Below are 13,193 nucleotides of genomic sequence, written 5' to 3'. Positions count from 1 at the left end.
GATAAAGTCGTGGCTCCCAGCCACACTAAGCCTGGTAGCTTAAGCCAGTGACACGGACAACTTCAGTCATGCATCAACTGCCTCTATTTGGGCTTGCTACTCTTAGACTAGGCCTGATTGCCTAAGTCATTTGTGTTAGGCTTCATGCCCGCGTCTCATCCCAAGAAGCCAACACGTTGTTGGGCTTTTCGCTCTAAACCAAAGACATCATACGTTGGACTTATCCTGAGCCACGGCCCACCAAACAGCAACCTTCGAGCTTCTGGGTTCTGCTCCCACGTTTTGGCCTGCCTTCTACAGCCTTATGTGTTGCTGGTCCCATCTTTTCCCTTTCGCCTACTTCCCTGCTGCAATTGCAATTTGCCTTCTTGCATAGGCTGCCTCGTGCAGCCTGGCCTGAGTCTAAGTCTGCAGCCTTTGGTGCAGGGCCCTGTTCTGGATAGCAGCCAGCAATCCTTTGCTATTCTACCTTTTGTTCTCGGCCCAAAGCCATTTTCGGCTTGTTTTTTTTAAACCCACACCCATATTATTTTGGTGCCCGATTTCACGGCCTTAACTAACTTTTAGGGGTTTTCTTTTGCATGGCCTGTGGCCATCTAGCCAAAATGTGGCCTAAATCTTTATATTTCTTTGCTTCTACGATCGACCCGAATGGTCCTGATTTATTGAATTAATTAAAAGTGACCAGCTGTCTATTAATTTGACAAGAAATCCACAATTGTTAGCCTAAATCTCACTTTTGCACATTAACGATTCAATATTTTAATTCTCTTCTTTGAACCGTTGACCTCATTTCGTAGTCTCGAAATGCTCACACTTGAGTTCCCGAAGCAACTCAAATCCACTACACTTAAATCAGCATATTGTATTATGTGTTCTTGCGGGAACCTTTATTTTATGAACTAAACGTTCGTAAACTAAGTTGAACCTGTAGTTTCAAAATTAGTGCCTTTGAACCCGAAGTTTTCATAAAACAATACACCCATGAATACCATGTCTTAGAACCCGAATGTTCTGATTTTGATGCTTAAGTTTTCATGAATACCATGTCTTAGAACCCGAATGTTCTGATTTTGATGCTTATGGATGATTCATTCCCATAGCACCAATCACAATCTTGGTCCTTCCAATTTAGTGGATTGTCGAAACATCATAAGTTCGATTTTCCTAATTTGGACGTTTCTAGTAGAAACCACTTTATGTGGGGTACAAGACGTGAATCTCCACTTGACTATCAAGTAGCTGAGAAACCATTGAAACCAACAATGGCATAGAAGAGTTGAATAAGCCCCTGCCATGATCTTCATTCGAAGACTTATGCCTGAAGCATTACAAGCAGAAGTACCTCCTGAACAAGGATTCCGTGGCTCTTTGGCTCATTCCTACAGACTATCTAATCATGTGAGACATTGCGTGAAGTACACCATGATTACGTCCACGAATAAGTACAATTCTAAGGCTTATAAATCCGATCGAATTTTGATTGGAGAATACTTTTCTCATCCTTCCATGTTTCTTACTCACTCTTGAAGTAGCAATGTAGAAAGCAGAAGTTTACCAAATTCTCGAATCTGATTACTACCACAAACGTGATAGAAAGGTATATACCCAGCTTCGGTTAGAGTCTACCAAATGGTATAGACCTAGTTTGGCTGGAATATACCAAATGGCTTAACCCAGTTCAGTCAGAGCCTATCGAATGGTGATACCCTGCTTTAGCAGGGATGCACCAAAGGGCATTCTCTACTTCGGCAGAAATGCACTGAATGGTATTACTTTGTTTTGGCAGAGGCCTACTGAATAGACCCCTCTAGCTTCGGTTAGAGCCTACTAAACCCAAGTCTGGATCTGTCTATCTCTTTCACAATTCAATTTCAAGTTTGTTTTTACAACATATGGTAGAATTAAGGCCTGCCAAGGTGTGGCATCATGCTTGAAGCGTGATCCTTGGCACCTAAGACCTAAAACTTCAAGAATAAGGGATAATATTCTCAAACCTTAACCTTGCAGAATCTACTTCCGTCTTGATGGAATAGATCATTGGTTATTCATATATTCGTGCCCTTACCAATGTCATTGAGGATTATCAGTCTCGTAATTAATAAGTGAGATTGATTTTGCTCCACTGAATACCATTGGAAGAGCAGAATTTTGACATAGATGGCCTTGTTAGCCGAATCCCCTCACTAAACCATTTACTTTGTGAACATTTTTTTAATGCTCTTGGATTCACATTTGGTGTTTGTTTTCATTATAGATAATCTTATTGATATTGTCCTTGAATATGAGTTAATTGAATCATGTTTCTTGTATACATGTTATTGAATTCAATTAAACACGTGATTAGGTACAAACGTGGGAAAGTTAGTTATCTAGATGAATGCGATACTACGCACATAAACTTTATGCCTAAATCCAATCTCTAGTAAAGACTTTAGGTCTATCCAACCTGATTAAGAGCATTGCCACGCTTCTTATTAAATGAATGGTACTGAATTACCATATCAGAGACCTTATATTCTCCCCGTTTCGGAAGAATGTCATTGAGTTTAAACGATATTCAAGATGACAATGATCATGAATGAAACCACTGAAGAAAATAAAGTGAAATATCTTTGCACCACCTCCACAAATGAGCCTGAAGCTTTGCTTTGGGGCCAATAGGTTGTCTCCCAATTGGGAACACGCCACATGTGGTCGACCTAAAGCCTGGTGATTCGAGCAGTTTACTTGCTTTGGCACGACCTTTTGGGACACTTTGGTCGAACAATGATGTCACGACGCATCTCCTTACCCGAAGTAAAGACCTTGTGCCTACAAGCACACTTTGCCAAGCCTGCTTATTGGGGAAATTGATTTTCTAAATCATCCCTCGCAAAGATACGAAATCACCTTTTTTCACAGTGGATTCAAGGGAATATATGTGGACTAATCCAACCAAAATGCAGACCATAAAAATACTTATGGTTTTGGTTAATGAATCAACAAACTGGTCACATGTTTGTCTACACACATTGCTGCTAAACCTCTTGGCCTATTTTAAGGGTTCACCACCTTACTTATCCTATAAAGTCTGGGAGACTGGATAATACTGGAGAGTCTATATCGACAGTTTTCGATAGGTATTGCATGTCTTTTGGGTTTATAATTAGATATTGAATTCCCATGTTCACCCCAAATAGCTTCACATAATGATCATAAAACGCAATTTCAATAATCGCTCAGACCTTAGTGAATGCACCAAGCTTTCGGTTTCTGCCTAAGGCTATGCAATCTTATACGTAGTTATGTTGGTCCGTCTTGAGGCCCATTGCCACCCAACCATTTCGACATTACAGTAGGTTACTGGCTACGAACCTAACATTTCGTATTTACTCATTTAGGTGTGTATTCCATGTGCTGAGTTGCACCGCCGCAGCATACCAATATAAGTCCTCAAAAAAAGGAAGTGAATCTTTTTTGATTATGATTCTCCTTCACACTAGCTCTCTTAGAGCCCTTGCATGCGATCGATTTACCGCTCATTTTCGAATTGTCACTTCAATGAGGCAATCTTCCTGCCATTAGGGGAGATAAGAACGTTAACGTTCCTGTAGAATAACGCAAATTTGCGTGGTCATTGCCCACTATGTCTCATCTCAATCCCCGTACCGCACAAGTGTGTTAAGCAAGTACGATGAATTCTAACTTTCAGAATGTTGTTCCTCTGATTTAGCTAAAATGATAAGATCATATACCAGCTGCAAACATGCCTGCAAGGATAGACATATTTAACGGATGTCGAGTCAATGTCCCTGGAAGGTGTGCTGCCCCTGTTGGACGGTTTGGTACACTGGCAGATAGCTAATTAATCTGTCTTGGCCTGGAGCACGATAGATCACTAGGTTCATAGGATTTAGTTCCCTAGAAGAGAAAGACACGACACAACAATGAATCCATACTAATTGCTATCTCAAATCATTTCCATCTCATAAGATTAATCTAAATTACTTCTGAGACTTAAAGTTCTTGGTTCAGTATACTAGTTTGGATGAGTTAATGGAATTGAAATGAGATTACCATCGATGATGCTTTCATTTATATGGTAGCTACTAACATAAATGAGAAGTAACGATATCAAATCGTGTTCTGTTGATAAAGTGACAATGTAGAACTGATTGGACAAATGAAATTACAATCCAGGTCAAAGTCCTTACAAAAATGTGTTTTGGTTTAGTGTGATTGGACAACTGATTAAGCGTAATGAGATGAATGAAATAATCCAATATAATGCACGCCTTACGGCGCAAGGTTTCTCTCAAACGCCCTATGATTAATAGCAGCATTATGAAATGTGGTTAATGTTTTCTCTATGGGGATATTGATATGGAGATTTACATATAAGTTCCCGAAGAATTACATGGACTAGTTCAAATAGTTCCAAACCACGGAACACCCTCTCAACTAGCTTGAGGTGTTCACTTATGGATTGAAGCAATCTGACGGATGTGAAATACCCATAAGTGATTATTTGATCAGTGAAGCATATGAATAAATGCCCTTATGTGTTAAATTCTAAAGTCTTATTTTGAATTGCTAGAGTTACAGTTTATGTCGCTGACATGAATCTCACTAAGACTTTAGAAGAACTTGAGAAAATTGTCTCACACCTGAAGATGAAATTTGAGATGAAGGATCTTAGGAAAACTCGTTTATGCCTTAACCTGAAGTTGAAGCATTGTTCTGACGGTACTTTGGTTTACCAGTCAAACTATACCCTGAAGATGTTACCTTTGAGTATATGTATGATCTTCCATATGTTATATGCAAATGAAACCCTTGAAGAGGTTATGGAATCCGAAATTCCATGTCTAAGTTCAACGTTGTGCTTCGTTGTACTTAGCTCATTGTATTAGACATGACATCTCCTTCGCTATTGATATAGGTAAAGATGAAGCACCGCGTTTACACGCAACCACTAAATTGGTATTAAAGACGCTTTTTCGCTACCCTGAATGGTACTTTGGATTTGGGTTAATCCCAACGTATCTTGAGCAAATTCGACCCCCTGATCCTCAGAATGAATCTTGCCTTGATTTTTATGTTAATGCTGGTTACTTATCAAACCCACACAAGGCAAATCCCTGAATGGTTATGTATTTATCATTAAGGGATATCGCAATATCTTGGAGGTCCACGATATGACCTTAGTTGCGAAATCTTTAAATCGATCCAAGACTTACCTCACATCACTACACCACACGTAAGACATGGTTATGAGTTATTGTTGAGTATATTCGAAGTACTTGCTGTGTTTTCATCCATCGTTGAGTCCCAACGACGATCCATGAAGATTATGCTGCATGTATCAACCTGACCAAGACATGATACATCAACAAAGTTAACGCCAAGACATATTGCGTCTACATCTACATCAGTAAAGCATCAGGAAATTGAAGTCATGCAAGCCGATCCTAGAAAATCTTGCCGACCTCTACACGACGTCACTGCTAAAGTCAACCTACCAGAAGCTTGTTCAAGGAATTGGTATGCCTAACTATTCGTATGCAATGCTTGTAGTTCTCATTTGGAAGATTTGTCAAACTCAGGGGGAGTGTCCAGAAGTATACTCACTTGATCTTAATGTACTTTTTTTGCCTACGATTAGGAGCATTTTTCCCACTGGGTTTTGGCTACCTAACTAGGTTTTGACAAGACACCCATCCTTACCCTTACGAGCTTTTCTACTTGTGTCCAAAAGACGTATAGTTTTGACTTAATGCAAGTTCTCACTTTTCTCCTTAGTCTATGGGTTTTTCTCCTACCTTAACAAGGTTTTGTGAGTGTTACCTTTTATGCATTCTTCTGTTGATTTGAGATTAACATTCGCTCATTGTGCCGCCGACTTCATCAACTGAACTTGCTTCATTGCTGAAGACTTGATGCTCCATTTGTTTGAGTATTTACACACTTAAAGGGGATTGTTGCAGTCCTATTAGATTAAGAACGTGATTGTGTAAATCCTAGTGTATCTAAGGATATCTTGGAATATTATCTAGGGTTGGATATTATCCTATTAGAGTTGTAATCCTTTTAGGGTAAGGAATTAATCTTCTCTACTACTATGAATAAAGGCACAATGGGGTGGAATAGAACACACCTCACAATTACACATCTCTCTTTTCTCTCTCTATGTGCCACGCCTCTCTCTCTCCATGACCTCCATCATTGTTCAATAAATTATGCCTATAACATGTCCCTTATTTTAGGGTTCCGGCTTCAATTGTGCGATTTTATGAAGATCTAACCATTTCAAAGATATGCTTTAGAGAAAAAAATATATTTTTATTTTACTATATGCTCTACATTTAATCTCATTTTACTCCTACACCAAATAATTATGTACTCATCCATGTTATCCCATTCACCTCCTAAAATATTTTCGTTTCTCTTTCAGCCCTAATTTAGAATTGGGACATGAGTTATTAATGAACCCCAAATAAAATAAATAGTGACATACAAAAAAAATAAAAATAAAAATAAATAAACAACCAAATCATTTTAGGCAGTAGACAATGTTGATATCGTTCATAATTTAGCAATAGAATCAAGTTACAATTGTTGTTGGCAATATTTCATGTCATGAAAATGTCGCATAATAGACTCATTATCAATAAAAGAAAAAATATGTCTCTCAAAGCAAGAGATTCATTGTGCATCAAGTTTTCGTCCGACAAAGGCGCACACTAATGTATTTGAAACTTAAACATGCAGTAGAATATGCTGCAGGGGTTTCTGTCATTGCTCAAAGTTGCATCAAGCTTGTAATGTAGAACTACTACTTATTCCATGTGTGTTTGTAGGCGCACTTGAAAATTTTTGACCGGACAAAACCTTCTCTTTAGGCAAACGAATTTGTTACATAATGTCGTGTGGATAAAGATATGAAGTGTCCTGTAATGATTTACTTATAAATAGCAATAAGCTCGTTGAATCCCCTGAACTATAGGGTCAATTTCAAGTTTGATGCACAATCTTAACTCTTAGGAGGTTTGTGTAACATAAAATATGAAATTACAAAAAGAAATTAAAGAGAAAAAGGTAAATTAAATGGGATCTCAGTTCATTGTGGTCATTTCTTCTTGAGAAGAAAAACTTGCATGCAGTTGAGATGCCAAGTTGGCAGTATATCAAATCAATCACACTATGCCTTGTGGGGAGATTAAAACATATATATGGCAGACTACCAATTACATGTAAAAGTCCCTAACATGACAAATGATTTTACCTCACTGTTATCCTCATGACAGAGAAAGGGCCTGGGGAAGAAAACAATGATACTTCAAATAGTGATGACTTATTGGACTGCCTTACAAGTCTAACCACATAGTGCTCATAATACAGATTCCCTTAATGTTACATTTATGGACACATTCACATCAAAGAGGATGCATTCATGAGTAAATATTATACTAAAACCGATTCAATAAACTCATATTCAAAAAACAAAAACAGTCTTGTCTTCAAATTCCTTGGCGCAAAGACTAAACCTTATTGTATGTCATCCTATAGCCAAGAGGACATAAAGTGTCTACAGCACGCATAGGCAGCAGTTCAACCCTTTTAAACCATGTCACTAGGAGTTGGTCCTCGAAGTCGAAATCTCAAAGGTTGCATCTACAATTCCCTCTCCTTGTGTACCAGAGAGCCAAGAAACAATAAGAGCATTTATCTTTTTCAAGAGTCAAGGTTCTAAAACTAAGGCCATCTCTAACCAATTCGGCCAAAGGGCCATAGGGCTAAAAATAACCTGAAATGACATGAAAACTGTCTCTAACCGAGGGCTAAGCCAAAGGGCTCGTGGACCCCACCAGGCTAAAAACACCAAAACAAGCCAACTGGCTGGCCTAAAGGAGCCAACTAGCTAGCCCGGGGTGGCCCTTTTTTTGAACCCAACGACTACCTAGCGTCAGCATGACGCTAGCTAGCAACGGCTAGCTGACGTCATGCTGAAGCCAAGTGACCATCGGATTTGAAATTTTTTTTTCCCGAACAAAATTATTAAAAAATTCCCATTTTTTTCCTATAAATACCTAAGCCATTCCCACACCATTTCTCACATAATTTTCACCATTCCATACTATCTTACTTCATTTTATTTCAATTCTTCACATTCTATTCTCTTACCTATTCCAATAATCTTTCCTTCAATTTTTTCAAGAATTTTCAAATGGTCGCATCTGCAATGAAAGGTAGGGCTTGGACTCAAAAAGAAGATGAAGCTCTTTGCAGGGCTTATAGATGGGCCTCGGAATATAGTGTGAGGGGGAGTTCTCAAACAAGTGAAGGTGTTTGGACTCGTACATCCAAAAAGTACTATGAGTTCTACGAAAACACCACTTCATCGAATTCCTAAAACCACGAGAGTTGTTCTTCAAGATGGAAAAACCATCTTCATCCAAGTTTAAATAAACGGCATCAAGCAGTGATAAAGGCCCAAAGTAGACATTGAAGCAGAGCCAATTACTGCGACGAAGTAAGTGTTTTCACAAGTTATTTTAAATATTTAATTATATTACATTTAATTTCATAAATTAATTTCCTTTAATTTTTGTAATTATATTTTCTAGGTATGTCAAGCGGAGGAATTGTACATGGACGGCAACTCAAAACCCTTTAATCATCACAGTTGTTGGGAAATTTTTAAGGGGTAGGTGTTATTTAAAGATCCACCTCAAGAAAGAGTTGGTCCTACTCCGGTGTTTGGAAATGCATCCTCAAATGCAGTTGGGGATGAACATGGATCTCCTACCTTTCAAGAAACAAGGGTAGAAAATCTGTCTTCGGGTGAAGGTTCCATATCTAGTGCTATGGGATGAAATAAGGCTCGAAAATTGAAGGAAAAGGGCAAGACAAAGGATAATTACGCCTTTCAACAAGAAATGGCGTCCTTATTGCAATTAATGGAAGAGCAAAATGCATTTGCCACGGAAGAAAGGAACTATAGGCATGAATTCAAGAAGAGATGGATGATAAGAACATGCAAAGGAACATCTCGGATTACACTCTAATGAGTAAGGCATATTTTGATAGGAAAATGAGGGAAATTATGGCCCGACAAGAGTTGTTTACATCCGACTATAATCCTACAATGGCGGATGATGATGATGATGATGATCATAGACTTTAAATTTAAGTTGTAATTTTTAAATTTAAGTTATAGTAGTTTTTAAATTTAAGTTGTCGTAGTCTTTAAATTGAAATAATAAATTATGTTTGGCCTATGGCCCTTTGGCACCCTCAGTTGGAGATGGTTTTTTGTCACAGGGCTATGTTTGACCTATGACCCTTTGGCCCCTCAGTTATAGATGGTAAGAAATATGTCCTGTCACTATTCATTAAAATATTAATTTCTTGGAGGGCTATAGGGCTAAAGGGAGTCCTCTGACCCTTCTTCAGTTAGAGATGACCTAAGGTTTTTCGGAAATCATAATCGCCAAAACAGAAATTCTATCAGCAACCAAGCATATGACATTAGTTTCATTCAACAGGATCACAAGTTCCAAATTGTCACCCCTGCCTTATGCGTATGGTACTCCACCAATAGCCATAAATTGCGAAAGAGAAATCTTGACGCACTAAGCTGCTAAAGTGTCTGCTAAGGGATATTTCTCATAAAATTTTTCTGTATCATCTCCAACTGCCTTCTTAATAACTTCCAAGATGGTTATCCCTAAATATGTACATGATCTAATTAATTAGGGCAATGAAGGCTTTAAAAAATATCACAATGCTGGTTTACCATCTATCAGTTTAAAGTTTCGAACCAAATTTCCGCACAAGAGTATAGTATCCGATTAGTAAAAGCTAGATTTCTTCAAGCACAAGAAAACATTTATAAAGCTTGTTCTAATGGTTTTCAAAAAGATTGGAGAATTATGTTTCAAAACTCTCCCCCTCTATTTAATAATAATAATTGAAAAAAAATTAAAAAAAAAAGAGTTCACACTGATGTCCAATCAGTCTATCTATTGTAAAAAAAAATGGAAATAGTGATATAATTTTATACTGATTGTTATCCTACCACTGCAACTGTATTTGTAGTTGCCATCCTCCATACTAATGTCCAATATCATCAGCATGAGTTCCAGCAACAAGTATTCCTTTGACATTTCTTTCTTATTGAAGAAAAGGTTTCGTCGAGTGCTTTCCATTCTTCAAAATAACTAACAATCTGCGGACTGCTTCACTCGCTAGATCTCTGTGCAACTGCACACAAGAATCATTAAAGTAAAAAGTAATTAAGTAGTAATATAACATGATTTAACTGGTACTATTAGATTTTCATTGATCATGCACTTTCAATTAATAACATGCAAGGAATGTCAAATTTTGAAAAAGTCGAATGTAAGATGTGCTGAACTCAGAAAACTACCTTGCAACCAACTGCGTCCTATAAAGATTTATCAGTGAAGGGATGTTTGAAAACACTTGCAACAAACTTCACTCTCAGTATTCTTTGAACGGCATTATCTATCCAAGACATGGGTATCTCCCTAGATTATGAAACATATGAATCCTTTTCTAAATCCTCACAGGGTAATATAGCATTCCCATCATCTACATATTTATATGTACCCATTTCTCCAACAAAATGCTTGGTAGATGCAATAATGTTGACACGCCCTAATCCCGGTGTCCGAATAACAACGGATGACCATGTGCTGGCCGACACCTGAGGGTGACGAGCCATTTAATGAATACATATGCTGAGAATATGTCAAACATGCATATAAAATTTCGCATGTAACAACGCAATATAGAAATCACGTACAAACCTTAATAAAATATAATATTCAATTGCCAACAATTTAAAAGTGATAATGCATGAGATGTTTAGAGCATGCAACTAATTCGAAGTACAAGCGGAAGCAATATTAGAAAGTATTACAAGAGATGTCTTACGCAGAAAGAATGACACAAGTTCACTGATATGGGAATGCCTCTTTGCTCGGGTCATATGTCTCGTTCCTAGATCCTGAGGGGGCACAAAACAAAACATGAGTGGACCAAGTTTATATACATGTAATGCTAAAATAGTTATTCTTCAACGTACTAACCCCCAATTTAGAAAACTCATATAGCATAATAAGTAATAGGTTTTCCGAAACCCCTAGCATGCTATAAAACCTTTGTAAACCATATATCATATAAAGTGTACTTAATAGTGGTATCACAATCCCCCAAAGGCACTACATCGCCTCGCCCAAAAGTCATATATAAATATCTTCCGCTAAAGGCACTACATCGCTCGCCCAAAGGTCATATATAAGTATCTTCCACCCGAAGGCATTACATCGCCCGCACGAGGGTTATATATAAGTATCATTCACATGTAAGAACATCGTATGATAACCACTAAGCAAGCACAGAAAATCATGAACATAATCTTTCCAAAATATATCTCATCGGAGCTCAATAGCTCAAACATCATATCATAAATCATAATCATAAATATCTCAGTAAATATAAATTCGATAAAGCATGATAATTCATAAAGCGTAAATCCAATTTACTCATAAAAGTTTTCATAAAACGTAGTCATAAAATCATGCTTTTCATGTATGCATTTCTAGTAATTAAAACATGCATTTTGGAAGGGGTCCATTCACAGATACTCCGTCGCCGAAGAGCCGTTCGAACTAGGTGGACGGAAACGCCACTAACAAACGCACCTAAGCACATAAAGGGAACAATTAATAAAACTCTACTAAAATGATTGAATTTAGGAAAACGGACGTCGTAAACAGATTCAGGATGTCCACGTGGCGGAAAATTCGCCGACATGGTGGCAGAGCATAGTACTTCTGGCGGAGGTGCATGTGCTCCACGCGTCGGCCATGACAGTCTTCCACACGCATCCACGCATCAACCATGGAAACTGGGAATTGGGTCTGGGTCGGGTCAGATCTGGGTTGCTAGGTTGGACGGGGTTATTGGGTTGGGCTTGATTTGTTGGGTTGGGCTAGGTTATTGGGTTGGACCCGATTACTAGGTTGCAGGTCGGGTCGACCTGGTTTTTGGCCGTGGGCCGGTCGAAATTTAGGCAGAGGTTCTAGAGCTCCGTTTGAGCTCATTTCTTCACCATTTTCAACCTTCTAGCTATGGAAATGAAGCTTAGAGTGAGAAGAAGAAGTTTGTACCAATTTGAAGATGTGTCGTGGCTGGAGTTGGTCGGAAAATGGCCTGGAAGGCTCGGGTTCTCGCTTAAAACTAGGGAAGTCTCCTCAAGGTGTCTTCTGTCACAAAACGTCATCCAAAACTCACATTTAAGCTTAACAATGAGCTAGAAAACAAAACTGAAACGAGACGAAGTGGTGCGAGTCCCTACCTAGTCGGAAAAATCACAAGGTTGTCGGAGTTCATCGGGGAAGGAAATGAAAAACTGAATTTCTCCACAAACCCATTCAGTCTATGTTCATCCCTCATTGTCATATCTTATGTGTCGATTTAAAATCCTAATTCTAAACTTTTGGATTCCAAAATCTTCAAAGCCTAAGTGCTGCTGAACCAATATTTTGTTCCAAAACAAAAGAGAAACGGAAATAGATTATTACCCTTGAAGTTCCACTTTGGTTCATGGAGCCTAAGTCTACACCTTTGAATGTTTTCTCCAAAAGTCATCAGAGAGGTGATCTTTAAATCTCTTTACCAAGCTTGATTTGGCATGATGAATAACTATGGAGAGAGAGATGAGTGCTAACATCTCTCACCATGGTGGCCAAGTTTTGTTGGGAGAACAAAGAGAATGGTGGTTATTCATCACTCTTTGCTCTTTAAAAACTCTTCTGTTATATAGAGCCATAAAGTGGCTTATATAGGTGACTACACATGTGATACCATAACCGACCTTATACTGTGGGTAGCCTTTTTGGGATTTCTCACTCACTACAAGTTGGTAATAATCACTAACATTAGTTGTACATAATGAGTTGGTAAAGACTTAAACCACCTCATTTTGTACAGCTAATGTTAGTGACTAGCGTTAACTTTTCTTGTAGTGACTTAAGTTGTCATGCACAATTTGAGTTATAAGCCCAAAGTGTCAAGGCCTAATGGACCTAGGAACCTAAAACTCCCTTTTAAGACCCAGTATGATGTCTTATGTGCGTATAACTAACTAACTAACTTAATTAATTTGAACATGCTCAGTT

This window comes from the organism of the source record quoted next, unplaced genomic scaffold, assembly GCF_019419815.1.
Source record: "Pyrus x bretschneideri cultivar Hongxiangsu unplaced genomic scaffold, Pyrus_bretschneideri_v1 Contig24, whole genome shotgun sequence".
Classification (NCBI taxonomy): Eukaryota; Viridiplantae; Streptophyta; class Magnoliopsida; order Rosales; family Rosaceae; genus Pyrus; species Pyrus x bretschneideri.
The sequence above is the reverse complement of the archived record's forward strand: the minus strand, read 5'-3'. Positions refer to the sequence as shown.